Source organism: Manis pentadactyla, chromosome Y (assembly GCF_030020395.1).
Source record: "Manis pentadactyla isolate mManPen7 chromosome Y, mManPen7.hap1, whole genome shotgun sequence".
NCBI lineage: Eukaryota > Metazoa > Chordata > Mammalia > Pholidota > Manidae > Manis > Manis pentadactyla.
This window is the reverse complement of record NC_080039.1, coordinates 14,462,315-14,484,953: the sequence shown is the minus strand read 5'-3', so window position 1 is coordinate 14,484,953 and position 22,639 is coordinate 14,462,315.

The following is a 22,639-nucleotide window of genomic DNA, read 5'->3' as shown; positions in this document are numbered from 1 at the left end:
TTGATGTCACTCTACTGTGGAGAGTTAGAAAAAAAGAGAAATAGTGAAGGAACAAGACAGTGTCAGGTTCAATGAACTGAAGAGTGGACTAATGGTTACTAAGGGGAAAGTGAAAGAGGGGAATGGCTTGAAAGGGTGGAATGAGAGGTAAAATGGGGCATTACGTGTAGCACACATGTGTGGAGAGGGTGTGGTCACGAGGAAGGCAGTACAACAGCAAAGAACAGTAGAGGTACTACAGTGCATTAAGGGGCTCGTGGACAGTGACACTTATGCTGTATAACGCGTGGATTTGAAAATGGGGTTTGTCTAATTACCATAATTGCGCTAAGGTAACTGTGTGGTATTGATGCCAAAATCAAAAGAAACAAGCAGTATCTTGAATCTCTTTTCCTTTTCCTCTGAACCTGTCAAGGAGGTCAGCGCCCATCTTACCAATGTCCAACTCCGTGCAGGGTAGCATGCTCTGAAGTGAGAACCAGCTAATCTGAGCTTACATATCCTGTCTCTATGAAAGAGGCGCACTGTGACATCATGGAATCTCAAGGCAACAAGGCTGTTCCTGCAAACTCCACTAGCACATGTTGGGCAGAGCTCAGCCGTGTGGAGCTGCAACGTCTTAGAAACATAACTTGTTCTGGCCTACATATATAAGTAAAATGATGTCACTCATCATTGGAATGTAAGAAAAAAGAAAAAGCTGAAGGGGAAAAAAAGTGGTGTCACAGAACATAAGAATAGATTCACAGTTACCAAAGGGAAAGAGACAGAGAAGGATGGTTGGAAATGGAGGGGAAAGGATGTGTGGAAGAAATGGAGCATTTCAGTTAGCATATATAATGTGGGAATGGATGCACTTGGTGTGCTGTCCAACAGAGAAGACAACTAGCAATACTACAGTACATTGTTTTGGTGATGGAAGTGACCACGGGCGTTTTGGGTGAAACGAGGAAATGGGGGTCTAGGAAATACGTTACACATACAATTGCAGATTAACGGTAAACAAACAAATCAATAATAAAAACATATCAATAAATCCGTTGGAGCAGACAAGTTAAAAAAGGCAAATACATCCACGGGTTTATCAGCAGTAAGCACAGTAGCCCAGGTAACTTTAAATCAGTAGATTAATGAGTAATGAATTTGTGGTACATATTCATAGTTGAATATTACTCAGCCATAAGATGACAATAAATCCTAACATTTGTAAAAACTCGGAAGGTGAAGGTGGGCACTATACTCATGACATAAGAGGTGGAGAAAGACAAGTGTCAAGTGACATGAGCCAAAAGTGGAGATGTAGGAGAAAGGAAAACTGAAGGAGCAAAACATCATCCGATTCACAGAAATGAAAATTGGACTAAGAGATTCCAAAGGGAAGGATCTGTGATGGATAGGAGCGAATGGATGGTGGAAGTATCGGTAAAGAAATCGTGCTATATGACTTCCATGTATACTGCAGATGGGCATTGTGGGGATGGCTGTACAAAACACGGAAGACAAGTAGTGATTCTACAGTATCTTACTATTCTCACGGAGTGTGACTGCAAATGAGAATCCTGGAGTTCTTTGTGATAGGCCGGTCCTAGCACACATAATTTTATTCATGTACTTGTAGACTAATGAGATATAATTAAATGAACGAATGCATAAAATAAATGCAGAGTAACAGAGAAAGCAGCAGCCAGTTTAAAGGAGACGTGTGCACAGCTATGTTATTTACCACAATGATAACAATAGTGAAGCTAAGTATCCATCAGCAAACGAAGAGTGGGATATTATTCAGATATATGACTAAAACAAACCCTGCCATTTACAACAACATGGATGGAGATACAGAGGATTATGCTCAGTGAAATAAGCGGTGGAGAGAGAAAATTGGCAAATGATTTCACTCACAAGCAGAGTATTAAAAAAAGAAATAAAATGAAGAAACCAAAACTGTAGAAGCCACGCTGAAGAGAAGAATGGACTAATGTTTACCAAAGGAAAGAGACTGTGCCGGTTGTATCATAGTGGAGGGATAAGAAGGACTGGGGGTTAGAAATGGTGAATTAGAATAAGAGTACATAGTGTTGGGCTAGGGAACGTGGAGGACTGCACGTCACAGGGAAGACTAGTGATTGTACATTTTTTTACTGCACTGGAGGATAGTGAACGCAATGGGATATCTGGAGATATATTGTTGATGGAAGTTGTAGTAAACAATATTACTCATGTAATTGTGTATTCATGAGATATAAAAGATAGATACACATAGAACGTAATAAAGATCATAGTTGCAGAAAGATGGTGATAGAGATAAATGATGACTATGATAGATGAGAGATAGCAAGAAGGTAGATTGTCAGATGATAGATGATAGACACATAGAGGAAAAGTAAGTAGTATAGATAAGTAGATATAATGCAGTAGCCCAATTTAAAAATGGAATGTGCACCCCCTTGTTTATCGCAGCACTATTCACAGTAGCGGGACCATCTCCATCAGAAGTTGAATGGATACAGAAGAAGTGGTATATATAAACAATTAATTGCCTTTCACCCATAAGACGAAAACAAATCCTCACATTTGTGACAATATAGATGAAATAACTGGTTTTATGTTCAATGAATTAAGATAGGAGGACAAGTATCAAACGATATGACCAATCTGTGCAGATAGAGAAGCCGGAAAGAACTGAAGGAGCAAAATAGTGGCAGACACACAGAGCCCAAGAATGAACTACCATTTACCAAAGAAAAAACGACTAGGGTGGACATGGGAGAATGGAGGGATAACATTGGGAAGGGAAAGGATGCATTATAATTAGCACATGTAATGTTTTTGAGGGTGCGTGGTGACGGCTTAACCAAACAGTGAAGACAGGCAGTGAATCTAGAGTACACTGCTCTGTTGATGGAAGTGACTGCAGTGGGGCATTGGGAAGAATTTCGAGACAGGTGGAGTCTAGAAAATCTCATGTTATACTTTTACTTATAGATTAATAATAAGTAAATAAAGAATAAATTAATTAAAGAATCCAATAAAACCAATGAATCTGCCCAGCTAATAAAGACATATATATCCCTATGATAATCAGACTGCTATTCAAAGAAACCTAGCTAATTGGACATCAATAGATTAATGGGTATAGAAGATGTGGTACATATACAGAAAGGAACATTACTCAGCCATCAGAAGAAAACAAATCCTAGCATTTGCTACATCATGGATGGCGCTAGAGCATATTATGCTCAGAGAAATAAGTGAGGAAGAGAAGAAATTTATCAAATGATTTAACACATGCGTGGAGACGAAGAGCCAAGATAAAACTGAAGGAGCAAAACATCAGCAGATTCACAAAACACAAGTTTGGAGTAACAGTTACCAAGGGTAAGAGGGTGGCATTGTTACATATGAAAGCAAGGAGAATGTAGGCATAATGATTAGCATTATTAATGTGGATTGGGGGAGATGGAATCTACAGTATCTTACTATGCTCATGGACAGTGACTTCAGGGACGTAACTGGGTTGTTCTTGTTTATAGTGTTGGTCTTGTAAAATTAATGATTCTCATGTAATTTTAGATTAATTATTAAAGAATTAATAAAGGAATATATGAATAAATATAAAAAAACAAATCTATAAGTATATAAACAGAATGCAGCAGCCCATGTTAAAAACGAAAATTGCACCCATATGTTTCTCACTGAAGTATTGACAATAGCCAAGCTAAATGTCCATCAGTATGTGGGACGTAGAATATTATTCAGCCGTATGATGAAAACAAATCTTACCATTTACAACAACATGGATAGAACTTGTGGGTATTGTTCTCAGTGAAATAAGCCACGAAGAGAAAGTCAAGTGACAATTGATGTCACTCTACTGTGGAGAGTTAGAAAAAAAGAGAAATAGTGAAGGAACAAGACAGTGTCAGGTTCAATGAACTGAAGAGTGGACTAATGGTTACTAAGGGGAAAGTGAAAGAGGGGAATGGCTTGAAAGGGTGGAATGAGAGGTAAAATGGGGCATTACGTGTAGCACACATGTGTGGAGAGGGTGTGGTCACGAGGAAGGCAGTACAACAGCAAAGAACAGTAGAGGTACTACAGTGCATTAAGGGGCTCGTGGACAGTGACACTTATGCTGTATAACGCGTGGATTTGAAAATGGGGTTTGTCTAATTACCATAATTGCGCTAAGGTAACTGTGTGGTATTGATGCCAAAATCAAAAGAAACAAGCAGTATCTTGAATCTCTTTTCCTTTTCCTCTGAACCTGTCAAGGAGGTCAGCGCCCATCTTACCAATGTCCAACTCCGTGCAGGGTAGCATGCTCTGAAGTGAGAACCAGCTAATCTGAGCTTACATATCCTGTCTCTATGAAAGAGGCGCACTGTGACATCATGGAATCTCAAGGCAACAAGGCTGTTCCTGCAAACTCCACTAGCACATGTTGGGCAGAGCTCAGCCGTGTGGAGCTGCAACGTCTTAGAAACATAACTTGTTCTGGCCTACATATATAAGTAAAATGATGTCACTCATCATTGGAATGTAAGAAAAAAGAAAAAGCTGAAGGGGAAAAAAAGTGGTGTCACAGAACATAAGAATAGATTCACAGTTACCAAAGGGAAAGAGACAGAGAAGGATGGTTGGAAATGGAGGGGAAAGGATGTGTGGAAGAAATGGAGCATTTCAGTTAGCATATATAATGTGGGAATGGATGCACTTGGTGTGCTGTCCAACAGAGAAGACAACTAGCAATACTACAGTACATTGTTTTGGTGATGGAAGTGACCACGGGCGTTTTGGGTGAAACGAGGAAATGGGGGTCTAGGAAATACGTTACACATACAATTGCAGATTAACGGTAAACAAACAAATCAATAATAAAAACATATCAATAAATCCGTTGGAGCAGACAAGTTAAAAAAGGCAAATACATCCACGGGTTTATCAGCAGTAAGCACAGTAGCCCAGGTAACTTTAAATCAGTAGATTAATGAGTAATGAATTTGTGGTACATATTCATAGTTGAATATTACTCAGCCATAAGATGACAATAAATCCTAACATTTGTAAAAACTCGGAAGGTGAAGGTGGGCACTATACTCATGACATAAGAGGTGGAGAAAGACAAGTGTCAAGTGACATGAGCCACCAGTGGAGATGTAGGAGAAAGGAAAACTGAAGGAGCAAAACATCATCCGATTCACAGAAATGAAAATTGGACTAAGAGATTCCAAAGGGAAGGATCTGTGATGGATAGGAGCGAATGGATGGTGGAAGTATCGGTAAAGAAATCGTGCTATATGACTTCCATGTATACTGCAGATGGGCATTGTGGGGATGGCTGTACAAAACACGGAAGACAAGTAGTGATTCTACAGTATCTTACTATTCTCACGGAGTGTGACTGCAAATGAGAATCCTGGAGTTCTTTGTGATAGGCCGGTCCTAGCACACATAATTTTATTCATGTACTTGTAGACTAATGAGATATAATTAAATGAACGAATGCATAAAATAAATGCAGAGTAACAGAGAAAGCAGCAGCCAGTTTAAAGGAGACGTGTGCACAGCTATGTTATTTACCACAATGATAACAATAGTGAAGCTAAGTATCCATCAGCAAACGAAGAGTGGGATATTATTCAGATATATGACTAAAACAAACCCTGCCATTTACAACAACATGGATGGAGATACAGAGGATTATGCTCAGTGAAATAAGCGGTGGAGAGAGAAAATTGGCAAATGATTTCACTCACAAGCAGAGTATTAAAAAAAGAAATAAAATGAAGAAACCAAAACTGTAGAAGCCACACTGAAGAGAAGAATGGACTAATGTTTACCAAAGGAAAGAGACTGTGCCGGTTGTATCATAGTGGAGGGATAAGAAGGACTGGGGGTTAGAAATGGTGAATTAGAATAAGAGTACATAGTGTTGGGCTAGGGAACGTGGAGGACTGCACGTCACAGGGAAGACTAGTGATTGTACATTTTTTTACTGCACTGGAGGATAGTGAACGCAATGGGATATCTGGAGATATATTGTTGATGGAAGTTGTAGTAAACAATATTACTCATGTAATTGTGTATTCATGAGATATAAAAGATAGATACACATAGAACGTAATAAAGATCATAGTTGCAGAAAGATGGTGATAGAGATAAATGATGACTATGATAGATGAGAGATAGCAAGAAGGTAGATTGTCAGATGATAGATGATAGACACATAGAGGAAAAGTAAGTAGTATAGATAAGTAGATATAATGCAGTAGCCCAATTTAAAAATGGAATGTGCACCCCCTTGTTTATCGCAGCACTATTCACAGTAGCGGGACCATCTCCATCAGAAGTTGAATGGATACAGAAGAAGTGGTATATATAAACAATTAATTGCCTTTCACCCATAAGACGAAAACAAATCCTCACATTTGTGACAATATAGATGAAATAACTGGTTTTATGTTCAATGAATTAAGATAGGAGGACAAGTATCAAACGATATGACCAATCTGTGCAGATAGAGAAGCCGGAAAGAACTGAAGGAGCAAAATAGTGGCAGACACACAGAGCCCAAGAATGAACTACCATTTACCAAAGAAAAAACGACTAGGGTGGACATGGGAGAATGGAGGGATAACATTGGGAAGGGAAAGGATGCATTATAATTAGCACATGTAATGTTTTTGAGGGTGCGTGGTGACGGCTTAACCAAACAGTGAAGACAGGCAGTGAATCTAGAGTACACTGCTCTGTTGATGGAAGTGACTGCAGTGGGGCATTGGGAAGAATTTCGAGACAGGTGGAGTCTAGAAAATCTCATGTTATACTTTTACTTATAGATTAATAATAAGTAAATAAAGAATAAATTAATTAAAGAATCCAATAAAACCAATGAATCTGCCCAGCTAATAAAGACATATATATCCCTATGATAATCAGACTGCTATTCAAAGAAACCTAGCTAATTGGACATCAATAGATTAATGGGTATAGAAGATGTGGTACATATACAGAAAGGAACATTACTCAGCCATCAGAAGAAAACAAATCCTAGCATTTGCTACATCATGGATGGCGCTAGAGCATATTATGCTCAGAGAAATAAGTGAGGAAGAGAAGAAATTTATCAAATGATTTAACACATGCGTGGAGACGAAGAGCCAAGATAAAACTGAAGGAGCAAAACATCAGCAGATTCACAAAACTCAAGTTTGGAGTAACAGTTACCAAGGGTAAGAGGGTGGCATTGTTACATATGAAAGCAAGGAGAATGTAGGCATAATGATTAGCATTATTAATGTGGATTGGGGGAGATGGAATCTACAGTATCTTACTATGCTCATGGACAGTGACTTCAGGGACGTAACTGGGTTGTTCTTGTTTATAGTGTTGGTCTTGTAAAATTAATGATTCTCATGTAATTTTAGATTAATTATTAAAGAATTAATAAAGGAATATATGAATAAATATAAAAAAACAAATCTATAAGTATATAAACAGAATGCAGCAGCCCATGTTAAAAACGAAAATTGCACCCATATGTTTCTCACTGAAGTATTGACAATAGCCAAGCTAAATGTCCATCAGTATGTGGGACGTAGAATATTATTCAGCCGTATGATGAAAACAAATCTTACCATTTACAACAACATGGATAGAACTTGTGGGTATTGTTCTCAGTGAAATAAGCCACGAAGAGAAAGTCAAGTGACAATTGATGTCACTCTACTGTGGAGAGTTAGAAAAAAAGAGAAATAGTGAAGGAACAAGACAGTGTCAGGTTCAATGAACTGAAGAGTGGACTAATGGTTACTAAGGGGAAAGTGAAAGAGGGGAATGGCTTGAAAGGGTGGAATGAGAGGTAAAATGGGGCATTACGTGTAGCACACATGTGTGGAGAGGGTGTGGTCACGAGGAAGGCAGTACAACAGCAAAGAACAGTAGAGGTACTACAGTGCATTAAGGGGCTCGTGGACAGTGACACTTATGCTGTATAACGCGTGGATTTGAAAATGGGGTTTGTCTAATTACCATAATTGCGCTAAGGTAACTGTGTGGTATTGATGCCAAAATCAAAAGAAACAAGCAGTATCTTGAATCTCTTTTCCTTTTCCTCTGAACCTGTCAAGGAGGTCAGCGCCCATCTTACCAATGTCCAACTCCGTGCAGGGTAGCATGCTCTGAAGTGAGAACCAGCTAATCTGAGCTTACATATCCTGTCTCTATGAAAGAGGCGCACTGTGACATCATGGAATCTCAAGGCAACAAGGCTGTTCCTGCAAACTCCACTAGCACATGTTGGGCAGAGCTCAGCCGTGTGGAGCTGCAACGTCTTAGAAACATAACTTGTTCTGGCCTACATATATAAGTAAAATGATGTCACTCATCATTGGAATGTAAGAAAAAAGAAAAAGCTGAAGGGGAAAAAAAGTGGTGTCACAGAACATAAGAATAGATTCACAGTTACCAAAGGGAAAGAGACAGAGAAGGATGGTTGGAAATGGAGGGGAAAGGATGTGTGGAAGAAATGGAGCATTTCAGTTAGCATATATAATGTGGGAATGGATGCACTTGGTGTGCTGTCCAACAGAGAAGACAACTAGCAATACTACAGTACATTGTTTTGGTGATGGAAGTGACCACGGGCGTTTTGGGTGAAACGAGGAAATGGGGGTCTAGGAAATACGTTACACATACAATTGCAGATTAACGGTAAACAAACAAATCAATAATAAAAACATATCAATAAATCCGTTGGAGCAGACAAGTTAAAAAAGGCAAATACATCCACGGGTTTATCAGCAGTAAGCACAGTAGCCCAGGTAACTTTAAATCAGTAGATTAATGAGTAATGAATTTGTGGTACATATTCATAGTTGAATATTACTCAGCCATAAGATGACAATAAATCCTAACATTTGTAAAAACTCGGAAGGTGAAGGTGGGCACTATACTCATGACATAAGAGGTGGAGAAAGACAAGTGTCAAGTGACATGAGCCACCAGTGGAGATGTAGGAGAAAGGAAAACTGAAGGAGCAAAACATCATCCGATTCACAGAAATGAAAATTGGACTAAGAGATTCCAAAGGGAAGGATCTGTGATGGATAGGAGCGAATGGATGGTGGAAGTATCGGTAAAGAAATCGTGCTATATGACTTCCATGTATACTGCAGATGGGCATTGTGGGGATGGCTGTACAAAACACGGAAGACAAGTAGTGATTCTACAGTATCTTACTATTCTCACGGAGTGTGACTGCAAATGAGAATCCTGGAGTTCTTTGTGATAGGCCGGTCCTAGCACACATAATTTTATTCATGTACTTGTAGACTAATGAGATATAATTAAATGAACGAATGCATAAAATAAATGCAGAGTAACAGAGAAAGCAGCAGCCAGTTTAAAGGAGACGTGTGCACAGCTATGTTATTTACCACAATGATAACAATAGTGAAGCTAAGTATCCATCAGCAAACGAAGAGTGGGATATTATTCAGATATATGACTAAAACAAACCCTGCCATTTACAACAACATGGATGGAGATACAGAGGATTATGCTCAGTGAAATAAGCGGTGGAGAGAGAAAATTGGCAAATGATTTCACTCACAAGCAGAGTATTAAAAAAAGAAATAAAATGAAGAAACCAAAACTGTAGAAGCCACGCTGAAGAGAAGAATGGACTAATGTTTACCAAAGGAAAGAGACTGTGCCGGTTGTATCATAGTGGAGGGATAAGAAGGACTGGGGGTTAGAAATGGTGAATTAGAATAAGAGTACATAGTGTTGGGCTAGGGAACGTGGAGGACTGCACGTCACAGGGAAGACTAGTGATTGTACATTTTTTTACTGCACTGGAGGATAGTGAACGCAATGGGATATCTGGAGATATATTGTTGATGGAAGTTGTAGTAAACAATATTACTCATGTAATTGTGTATTCATGAGATATAAAAGATAGATACACATAGAACGTAATAAAGATCATAGTTGCAGAAAGATGGTGATAGAGATAAATGATGACTATGATAGATGAGAGATAGCAAGAAGGTAGATTGTCAGATGATAGATGATAGACACATAGAGGAAAAGTAAGTAGTATAGATAAGTAGATATAATGCAGTAGCCCAATTTAAAAATGGAATGTGCACCCCCTTGTTTATCGCAGCACTATTCACAGTAGCGGGACCATCTCCATCAGAAGTTGAATGGATACAGAAGAAGTGGCATATATAAACAATTAATTGCCTTTCACCCATAAGACGAAAACAAATCCTCACATTTGTGACAATATAGATGAAATAACTGGTTTTATGTTCAATGAATTAAGATAGGAGGACAAGTATCAAACGATATGACCAATCTGTGCAGATAGAGAAGCCGGAAAGAACTGAAGGAGCAAAATAGTGGCAGACACACAGAGCCCAAGAATGAACTACCATTTACCAAAGAAAAAACGACTAGGGTGGACATGGGAGAATGGAGGGATAACATTGGGAAGGGAAAGGATGCATTATAATTAGCACATGTAATGTTTTTGAGGGTGCGTGGTGACGGCTTAACCAAACAGTGAAGACAGGCAGTGAATCTAGAGTACACTGCTCTGTTGATGGAAGTGACTGCAGTGGGGCATTGGGAAGAATTTCGAGACAGGTGGAGTCTAGAAAATCTCATGTTATACTTTTACTTATAGATTAATAATAAGTAAATAAAGAATAAATTAATTAAAGAATCCAATAAAACCAATGAATCTGCCCAGCTAATAAAGACATATATATCCCTATGATAATCAGACTGCTATTCAAAGAAACCTAGCTAATTGGACATCAATAGATTAATGGGTATAGAAGATGTGGTACATATACAGAAAGGAACATTACTCAGCCATCAGAAGAAAACAAATCCTAGCATTTGCTACATCATGGATGGCGCTAGAGCATATTATGCTCAGAGAAATAAGTGAGGAAGAGAAGAAATTTATCAAATGATTTAACACATGCGTGGAGACGAAGAGCCAAGATAAAACTGAAGGAGCAAAACATCAGCAGATTCACAAAACTCAAGTTTGGAGTAACAGTTACCAAGGGTAAGAGGGTGGCATTGTTACATATGAAAGCAAGGAGAATGTAGGCATAATGATTAGCATTATTAATGTGGATTGGGGGAGATGGAATCTACAGTATCTTACTATGCTCATGGACAGTGACTTCAGGGACGTAACTGGGTTGTTCTTGTTTATAGTGTTGGTCTTGTAAAATTAATGATTCTCATGTAATTTTAGATTAATTATTAAAGAATTAATAAAGGAATATATGAATAAATATAAAAAAACAAATCTATAAGTATATAAACAGAATGCAGCAGCCCATGTTAAAAACGAAAATTGCACCCATATGTTTCTCACTGAAGTATTGACAATAGCCAAGCTAAATGTCCATCAGTATGTGGGACGTAGAATATTATTCAGCCGTATGATGAAAACAAATCTTACCATTTACAACAACATGGATAGAACTTGTGGGTATTGTTCTCAGTGAAATAAGCCACGAAGAGAAAGTCAAGTGACAATTGATGTCACTCTACTGTGGAGAGTTAGAAAAAAAGAGAAATAGTGAAGGAACAAGACAGTGTCAGGTTCAATGAACTGAAGAGTGGACTAATGGTTACTAAGGGGAAAGTGAAAGAGGGGAATGGCTTGAAAGGGTGGAATGAGAGGTAAAATGGGGCATTACGTGTAGCACACATGTGTGGAGAGGGTGTGGTCACGAGGAAGGCAGTACAACAGCAAAGAACAGTAGAGGTACTACAGTGCATTAAGGGGCTCGTGGACAGTGACACTTATGCTGTATAACGCGTGGATTTGAAAATGGGGTTTGTCTAATTACCATAATTGCGCTAAGGTAACTGTGTGGTATTGATGCCAAAATCAAAAGAAACAAGCAGTATCTTGAATCTCTTTTCCTTTTCCTCTGAACCTGTCAAGGAGGTCAGCGCCCATCTTACCAATGTCCAACTCCGTGCAGGGTAGCATGCTCTGAAGTGAGAACCAGCTAATCTGAGCTTACATATCCTGTCTCTATGAAAGAGGCGCACTGTGACATCATGGAATCTCAAGGCAACAAGGCTGTTCCTGCAAACTCCACTAGCACATGTTGGGCAGAGCTCAGCCGTGTGGAGCTGCAACGTCTTAGAAACATAACTTGTTCTGGCCTACATATATAAGTAAAATGATGTCACTCATCATTGGAATGTAAGAAAAAAGAAAAAGCTGAAGGGGAAAAAAAGTGGTGTCACAGAACATAAGAATAGATTCACAGTTACCAAAGGGAAAGAGACAGAGAAGGATGGTTGGAAATGGAGGGGAAAGGATGTGTGGAAGAAATGGAGCATTTCAGTTAGCATATATAATGTGGGAATGGATGCACTTGGTGTGCTGTCCAACAGAGAAGACAACTAGCAATACTACAGTACATTGTTTTGGTGATGGAAGTGACCACGGGCGTTTTGGGTGAAACGAGGAAATGGGGGTCTAGGAAATACGTTACACATACAATTGCAGATTAACGGTAAACAAACAAATCAATAATAAAAACATATCAATAAATCCGTTGGAGCAGACAAGTTAAAAAAGGCAAATACATCCACGGGTTTATCAGCAGTAAGCACAGTAGCCCAGGTAACTTTAAATCAGTAGATTAATGAGTAATGAATTTGTGGTACATATTCATAGTTGAATATTACTCAGCCATAAGATGACAATAAATCCTAACATTTGTAAAAACTCGGAAGGTGAAGGTGGGCACTATACTCATGACATAAGAGGTGGAGAAAGACAAGTGTCAAGTGACATGAGCCACCAGTGGAGATGTAGGAGAAAGGAAAACTGAAGGAGCAAAACATCATCCGATTCACAGAAATGAAAATTGGACTAAGAGATTCCAAAGGGAAGGATCTGTGATGGATAGGAGCGAATGGATGGTGGAAGTATCGGTAAAGAAATCGTGCTATATGACTTCCATGTATACTGCAGATGGGCATTGTGGGGATGGCTGTACAAAACACGGAAGACAAGTAGTGATTCTACAGTATCTTACTATTCTCACGGAGTGTGACTGCAAATGAGAATCCTGGAGTTCTTTGTGATAGGCCGGTCCTAGCACACATAATTTTATTCATGTACTTGTAGACTAATGAGATATAATTAAATGAACGAATGCATAAAATAAATGCAGAGTAACAGAGAAAGCAGCAGCCAGTTTAAAGGAGACGTGTGCACAGCTATGTTATTTACCACAATGATAACAATAGTGAAGCTAAGTATCCATCAGCAAACGAAGAGTGGGATATTATTCAGATATATGACTAAAACAAACCCTGCCATTTACAACAACATGGATGGAGATACAGAGGATTATGCTCAGTGAAATAAGCGGTGGAGAGAGAAAATTGGCAAATGATTTCACTCACAAGCAGAGTATTAAAAAAAGAAATAAAATGAAGAAACCAAAACTGTAGAAGCCACGCTGAAGAGAAGAATGGACTAATGTTTACCAAAGGAAAGAGACTGTGCCGGTTGTATCATAGTGGAGGGATAAGAAGGACTGGGGGTTAGAAATGGTGAATTAGAATAAGAGTACATAGTGTTGGGCTAGGGAACGTGGAGGACTGCACGTCACAGGGAAGACTAGTGATTGTACATTTTTTTACTGCACTGGAGGATAGTGAACGCAATGGGATATCTGGAGATATATTGTTGATGGAAGTTGTAGTAAACAATATTACTCATGTAATTGTGTATTCATGAGATATAAAAGATAGATACACATAGAACGTAATAAAGATCATAGTTGCAGAAAGATGGTGATAGAGATAAATGATGACTATGATAGATGAGAGATAGCAAGAAGGTAGATTGTCAGATGATAGATGATAGACACATAGAGGAAAAGTAAGTAGTATAGATAAGTAGATATAATGCAGTAGCCCAATTTAAAAATGGAATGTGCACCCCCTTGTTTATCGCAGCACTATTCACAGTAGCGGGACCATCTCCATCAGAAGTTGAATGGATACAGAAGAAGTGGTATATATAAACAATTAATTGCCTTTCACCCATAAGACGAAAACAAATCCTCACATTTGTGACAATATAGATGAAATAACTGGTTTTATGTTCAATGAATTAAGATAGGAGGACAAGTATCAAACGATATGACCAATCTGTGCAGATAGAGAAGCCGGAAAGAACTGAAGGAGCAAAATAGTGGCAGACACACAGAGCCCAAGAATGAACTACCATTTACCAAAGAAAAAACGACTAGGGTGGACATGGGAGAATGGAGGGATAACATTGGGAAGGGAAAGGATGCATTATAATTAGCACATGTAATGTTTTTGAGGGTGCGTGGTGACGGCTTAACCAAACAGTGAAGACAGGCAGTGAATCTAGAGTACACTGCTCTGTTGATGGAAGTGACTGCAGTGGGGCATTGGGAAGAATTTCGAGACAGGTGGAGTCTAGAAAATCTCATGTTATACTTTTACTTATAGATTAATAATAAGTAAATAAAGAATAAATTAATTAAAGAATCCAATAAAACCAATGAATCTGCCCAGCTAATAAAGACATATATATCCCTATGATAATCAGACTGCTATTCAAAGAAACCTAGCTAATTGGACATCAATAGATTAATGGGTATAGAAGATGTGGTACATATACAGAAAGGAACATTACTCAGCCATCAGAAGAAAACAAATCCTAGCATTTGCTACATCATGGATGGCGCTAGAGCATATTATGCTCAGAGAAATAAGTGAGGAAGAGAAGAAATTTATCAAATGATTTAACACATGCGTGGAGACGAAGAGCCAAGATAAAACTGAAGGAGCAAAACATCAGCAGATTCACAAAACACAAGTTTGGAGTAACAGTTACCAAGGGTAAGAGGGTGGCATTGTTACATATGAAAGCAAGGAGAATGTAGGCATAATGATTAGCATTATTAATGTGGATTGGGGGAGATGGAATCTACAGTATCTTACTATGCTCATGGACAGTGACTTCAGGGACGTAACTGGGTTGTTCTTGTTTATAGTGTTGGTCTTGTAAAATTAATGATTCTCATGTAATTTTAGATTAATTATTAAAGAATTAATAAAGGAATATATGAATAAATATAAAAAAACAAATCTATAAGTATATAAACAGAATGCAGCAGCCCATGTTAAAAACGAAAATTGCACCCATATGTTTCTCACTGAAGTATTGACAATAGCCAAGCTAAATGTCCATCAGTATGTGGGACGTAGAATATTATTCAGCCGTATGATGAAAACAAATCTTACCATTTACAACAACATGGATAGAACTTGTGGGTATTGTTCTCAGTGAAATAAGCCACGAAGAGAAAGTCAAGTGACAATTGATGTCACTCTACTGTGGAGAGTTAGAAAAAAAGAGAAATAGTGAAGGAACAAGACAGTGTCAGGTTCAATGAACTGAAGAGTGGACTAATGGTTACTAAGGGGAAAGTGAAAGAGGGGAATGGCTTGAAAGGGTGGAATGAGAGGTAAAATGGGGCATTACGTGTAGCACACATGTGTGGAGAGGGTGTGGTCACGAGGAAGGCAGTACAACAGCAAAGAACAGTAGAGGTACTACAGTGCATTAAGGGGCTCGTGGACAGTGACACTTATGCTGTATAACGCGTGGATTTGAAAATGGGGTTTGTCTAATTACCATAATTGCGCTAAGGTAACTGTGTGGTATTGATGCCAAAATCAAAAGAAACAAGCAGTATCTTGAATCTCTTTTCCTTTTCCTCTGAACCTGTCAAGGAGGTCAGCGCCCATCTTACCAGTGTCCAACTCCGTGCAGGGTAGCATGCTCTGAAGTGAGAACCAGCTAATCTGAGCTTACATATCCTGTCTCTATGAAAGAGGCGCACTGTGACATCATGGAATCTCCAGGCAACAAGGCTGTTCCTGCAAACTCCACTAGCACATGTTGGGCAGAGCTCAGCCGTGTGGAGCTGCAACATCTTAGAAACATAACTTGTTCTGGCCTACATATATAAGTAAAATGATGTCACTCATCATTGGAATGTAAGAAAAAAGAAAAAGCTGAAGGGGAAAAAAAGTGGTGTCACAGAACATAAGAATAGATTCACAGTTACCAAAGGGAAAGAGACAGAGAAGGATGGTTGGAAATGGAGGGGAAAGGATGTGTGGAAGAAATGGAGCATTTCAGTTAGCATATATAATGTGGGAATGGATGCACTTGGTGTGCTGTCCAACAGAGAAGACAACTAGCAATACTACAGTACATTGTTTTGGTGATGGAAGTGACCACGGGCGTTTTGGGTGAAACGAGGAAATGGGGGTGTAGGAAATACGTTACACATACAATTGCAGATTAACGGTAAACAAACAAATCAATAATAAAAACATATCAATAAATCCGTTGGAGCAGACAAGTTAAAAAAGGCAAATACATCCACGGGTTTATCAGCAGTAAGCACAGTAGCCCAGGTAACTTTAAATCAGTAGATTAATGAGTAATGAATTTGTGGTACATATTCATAGTTGAATATTACTCAGCCATAAGATGACAATAAATCCTAACATTTGTAAAAACTCGGAAGGTGAAGGTGGGCACTATACTCATGACATAAGAGGTGGAGAAAGACAAGTGTCAAGTGACATGAGCCACCAGTGGAGATGTAGGAGAAAGGAAAACTGAAGGAGCAAAACATCATCCGATTCACAGAAATGAAAATTGGACTAAGAGATTCCAAAGGGAAGGATCTGTGATGGATAGGAGCGAATGGATGGTGGAAGTATCGGTAAAGAAATCGTGCTATATGACTTCCATGTATACTGCAGATGGGCATTGTGGGGATGGCTGTACAAAACACGGAAGACAAGTAGTGATTCTACAGTATCTTACTATTCTCACGGAGTGTGACTGCAAATGAGAATCCTGGAGTTCTTTGTGATAGGCCGGTCCTAGCACACATAATTTTATTCATGTACTTGTAGACTAATGAGATATAATTAAATGAACGAATGCATAAAATAAATGCAGAGTAACAGAGAAAGCAGCAGCCAGTTTAAAGGAGACGTGTGCACAGCTATGTTATTTACCACAATGATAACAATAGTGAAGCTAAGTATCCATCAGCAAACGAAGAGTGGGATATTATTCAGATATATGACTAAAACAAACCCTGCCATTTACAACAACATGGATGGAGATACAGAGGATTATGCTCAGTGAAATAAGCGGTGGAGAGAGAAAATTGGCAAATGATTTCACTCACAAGCAGAGTATTAAAAAAAGAAATAAAATGAAGAAACCAAAACTGTAGAAGCCACGCTGAAGAGAAGAATGGACTAATGTTTACCAAAGGAAAGAGACTGTGCCGGTTGTATTATAGTGGAGCTATAAGAAGGACTGGGGGTTAGAAATGGTGAATTAGAATAAGAGTACATAGTGTTGGGCTAGGGAACGTGGAGGACTGCACGTCACAGGGAAGACTAGTGATTGAACATTTTTTTACTGCACTGGAGGATAGTGAACGCAATGGGATATCTGGAGATATATTGTTGATGGAAGTTGTAGTAAACAATATTACTCATGTAATTGTGTATTCATGAGATATAAAAGATAGATACACATAGAACGTAATAAAGATCATAGTTGCAGAAAGATGGTGATAGAGATAAATGATGACTATGATAGATGAGAGATAGCAAGAAGGTAGATTGTCAGATGATAGATAGACACATAGAGGAAAAGTAAGTAGTATAGATAAGTAGATATAATGCAGTAGCCCAATTTAAAAATGGAATGTGCACCCCCTTGTTTATCGCAGCACTATTCACAGTAGCGGGACCATCTCCATCAGAAGTTGAATGGATACAGAAGAAGTGGCATATATAAACAATTAATTGCCTTTCACCCATAAGACGAAAACAAATCCTCACATTTGTGACAATATAGATGAAATAACTGGTTTTATGTTCAATGAATTAAGATAGGAGGACAAGTATCAAACGATATGACCAATCTGTGCAGATAGAGAAGCCGGAAAGAACTGAAGGAGCAAAATAGTGGCAGACACATAGAGCCCAAGAATGAACTACCATTTACCAAAGAAAAAACGACTAGGGTGGACATGGGAGAATGGAGGGATAACATTGGGAAGGGAAAGGATGCATTATAATTAGCACATGTAATGTTTTTGAGGGTGCGTGGTGACGGCTTAACCAAACAGTGAAGACAGGCAGTGAATCTAGAGTACACTGCTCTGTTGATGGAAGTGACTGCAGTGGGGCATTGGGAAGAATTTTGAGACAGGTGGAGTGTAGAAAATCTCATGTTATACTTTTACTTATAGATTAATAATAAGTAAATAAGAATAAATTAATTAAAGAATCCAATAAAACCAATGAATCTGCCCAGCTAATAAAGACATATATATCCCTATGATAATCAGACTGCTATTCAAAGAAACCTAGCTAATTGGACATCAATAGATTAATGGGTATAGAAGATGTGGTACATATACAGAAAGGAACATTACTCAGCCATCAGAAGAAAACAAATCCTAGCATTTGCTACATCATGGATGGCGCTAGAGCATATTATGCTCAGAGAAATAAGTGAGGAAGAGAAGAAATTTATCAAATGATTTAACACATGCGTGGAGACGAAGAGCCAAGATAAAACTGAAGGAGCAAAACATCAGCAGATTCACAAAACACAAGTTTGGAGTAACAGTTACCAAGGGTAAGAGAGTGGCATTGTTACATATGAAAGCAAGGAGAATGTAGGCATAATGATTAGCATTATTAATGTGGATTGGGGGAGATGGAATCTACAGTATCTTACTATGCTCATGGACAGTGACTTTAGGGATGTAACTGGGTTGTTCTTGTTTATAGTGTTGGTCTTGTAAAATTAATGATTCTCATGTAATTTTAGATTAATTATTAAAGAATTAATAAAGGAATATATGAATAAATATAAAAAAACAAATCTATAAGTATATAAACAGAATGCAGCAGCCCATGTTAAAAACGAAAATTGCACCCATATGTTTCTCACTGAAGTATTGACAATAGCCAAGCTAAATGTCCATCAGTATGTGGGACGTAGAATATTATTCAGCCGTATGATGAAAACAAATCTTACCATTTACAACAACATGGATAGAACTTGTGGGTATTGTTCTCAGTGAAATAAGCCACGAAGAGAAAGTCAAGTGAAAATTGATGTCACTCTACTGTGGAGAGTTAGAAAAAAAGAGAAAGAGTGAAGGAACAAGACAGTGTCAGGTTCAATGAACTGAAGAGTGGACTAATGGTTACCAAGGGGAAAGTGAAAGAGGGGAATGGCTTGAAAGGGTGGAATGAGAGGTAAAATGGGGCATTACGTGTAGCACACATATGTGGACAGGGTGTGGGCACGAGGAAGGCAGTACAACAACAAAGAGCAGTAGAGCAACTACAGTGCATTAAGGGGCTCCTGGACAGTGACACTCATGCTGTATAACGTGTGGATTTGAAAATGGGGTTTGTCTAATTACCATAATTGCGCTAAGGTAACTGTGTGGTATTGATGCCAAAATCAAAAGAAACAAGCAGTATCTTGAATCTCTTTTCCTTTTCCTCTGAACCTGTCAAGGAGGTCAGCGCCCATCTTACCAGTGTCCAACTCCGTGCAGGGTAGCATGCTCTGAAGTGAGAACCAGCTAATCTGAGCTTACATATCCTGTCTCTATGAAAGAGGCGCACTGTGACATCATGGAATATCAAGGCAACAAGGCTGTTCCTGCAAACTCCACTAGCACATGTTGGGCAGAGCTCAGCCGTGTGGAGCTGCAACATCTTAGAAACATAACTTGTTCTGGCCTACATATATAAGTAAAATGATGTCACTCATCATTGGAATGTAAGAAAAAAGAAAAAGCTGAAGGAGAAAAAAAGTGGTGTCACAGAACATAAGAAGAGATTCACAGTTACCAAAGGGAAAGAGACAGAGAAGGATGGTTGGAAATGGAGGGGAAAGTATGTGTGGAAGAAATTGAGCATTTCAGTTAGCATATATAATGTGGGAATGGATGCACTTTTTGTGCTGTCCAACAGAAAATACAACTAGCAATACTACAGTACATTGTTATGGTGATGGAAGTGACCACGGGCGTTTTGGGTCAAACGAGGAAATGGGGGTCTAGGAAATACGTTACACATACAATTGCAGATTAACGGTAAACAAACAAATCAATAATAAAAACATATCAATAAATCCATTGGAGCAGACAAGTTAAAAAAGGCAAATACATCCACGGGTTTATCAGCAGTAAGCACAGTAGCCCAGGTAACTTTAAATCAGTAGATTAATGAGTAATGAATTTGTGGTACATATTCATAGTTGAATATTTCTCAGACATAAGATGACAATAAATCCTAACATTTGTAAAAACTCGGAAGGTGAAGGTGGGCACTATACTCATGACATAAGAGGTGGAGAAAGACAAGTGTCAAGTGACATGAGCCACCAGTGGAGATGTGGGAGAAAGAAAAACTGAAGGAGCAAAACATCATCCGATTCACAGAAATGAAAATTGGACTAAGAGATTAAAAAGGGAAGGATCTGTGATGGATAGGAGCGAATGGATGGTGGAAGTAGGGGTAAAGAAAGCGTGCGATATGACTTCCATGTATACTGCAGATGGGCATTGTGGGGATGGCTGAACAAATTACGGAAGACAAGTAGTGATTCTACAGTATCTTACTATGCTCACGGAGTGTGACTGCAAATGAGAATCCTGGAGTTCTTTGTGATGGTCCTGTCTTAGCACACATAATTTTATTCATGTACTTGTAGACTAATGAGATATAATTAAATGAACGAATGCATAAAATAAATGCAGAGTAACAAAGAAAGCAGCAGCCAGTTTAAAGGAGACGTGTGCACACCTATGTTATTACCACAATGATAACAATAGTGAAGATAAGTATCCATCAGCAAATGAAGAGTGGGATATTATTCAGATATATGACTAAAACAAACGCTGCCATTTACAACAACATGGATGGAGATACAGAGGATTATGCTCAGTGAAATAAGCGGTGGAGAGAGAAAATTGGCAAATGATTTCACTCACAAGAAGAGTATTAAAAAAAGAAATAAAATGAAGAAACCAAAACTGTAGAAGCCACGCTGAAGAGAAGAATGGACTAATGTTTACCAAAGGAAAGAGGCAGGTTGTGTTATAGTGGATTGATAAGAAGGACTGGGGGTTAGAAATGGTGAATTAGAATTAGTGTACATAGTGTTGGGCTGGGGAACGAGGAGTACTGCACGTCACAGAGAAGAATAGTGATTCTACATCATTTTACTGCACTGGATTATAGTGAACGCAATGGGATATCTGGGGATATATTGTTGATGGAAGTTGTAGTAAACAATATTACTCATGTAATTGTGTATTCACGAGAAATAAAAGATAGATACACATAGAACGTATTAAAGATCATAGTTGCAGAAAGATGATAGATGATAGAGATAAATGATGACTATGATAGATGAGAGATAGCAAGAAGGTAGATTGTCAGATGATAGATGATAGATACATAGAGGAAAAGTAAGTAGTATAGATAAGTAGATATAATGCAGTAGCCCAATATAAAAATGGAATGTGCACCCCCTTGTTTATCGCAGCACTATTCACAGTAGCGGGTCCGTCTCCATCAGAAGTTGAATGGATACAGAAGAAGTGGTATATATAAACAATTAATTGCCTTTCACCCATAAGAAGAATACAAATCCTCCCATTTGTGACAACATAGATGAAAGAACGGGGTTTTATATTCAATGAAATAAGATAGGAGGAAAAGTATCAAACGATATGAACAATCTGTGAAGATAGAGGAGCCGGAAAGAACTGAAGGAGCACAATAGTGGCAGACACACAGAGCCCAAGAATGAACTACCAGTTACCAAAGAAAAAACGACTAGGGTGGACATGGGAGAATGGAGGGACAACACTGGGAAGGGAAAGGATGCATTATAATTAGCACATGTAATGTTTTTGTGGGTGCGTGGTGACAGCTTAACCAAACAGGCAATGAATCTAGAGTACACTGCTCTGTTGATGGAAGTGACTGCAGTGGGGCATTGGGAAGAATTTCGAGACAGGTGGAGTCTAGAAAATCTCATGTTATACTTTTACTTATAGATTAATAATAAGTAAATAAAGAATAAACTAATTAAAGAATCCAATAAAACCAATGAACCTTCCCAGCTAATAAAGACATATATATCCCTATGGTAATCAGACTACTATTCAAAGAAACCGAGCTAATTGGACATCAATAGATTAATGGCTATAGAAGATGTGGTACATATACAGAAAGGAACATTACTCAGCCATGAGAAGAAAACAAATCTTAGCATTTGCTACATCATGGATGGCGCTAGAGCATATTATGCTCAGTGAAATAAGTGAGGAAGAGAAGAAATGTATCAAATGATTTAACACATGCGTGGAGACGAAGAGCCAATGTAAAACTGAAGGAGCAAAACATCAGCAGATTCACAAAACACAAGTTTGGAGTAACAGTT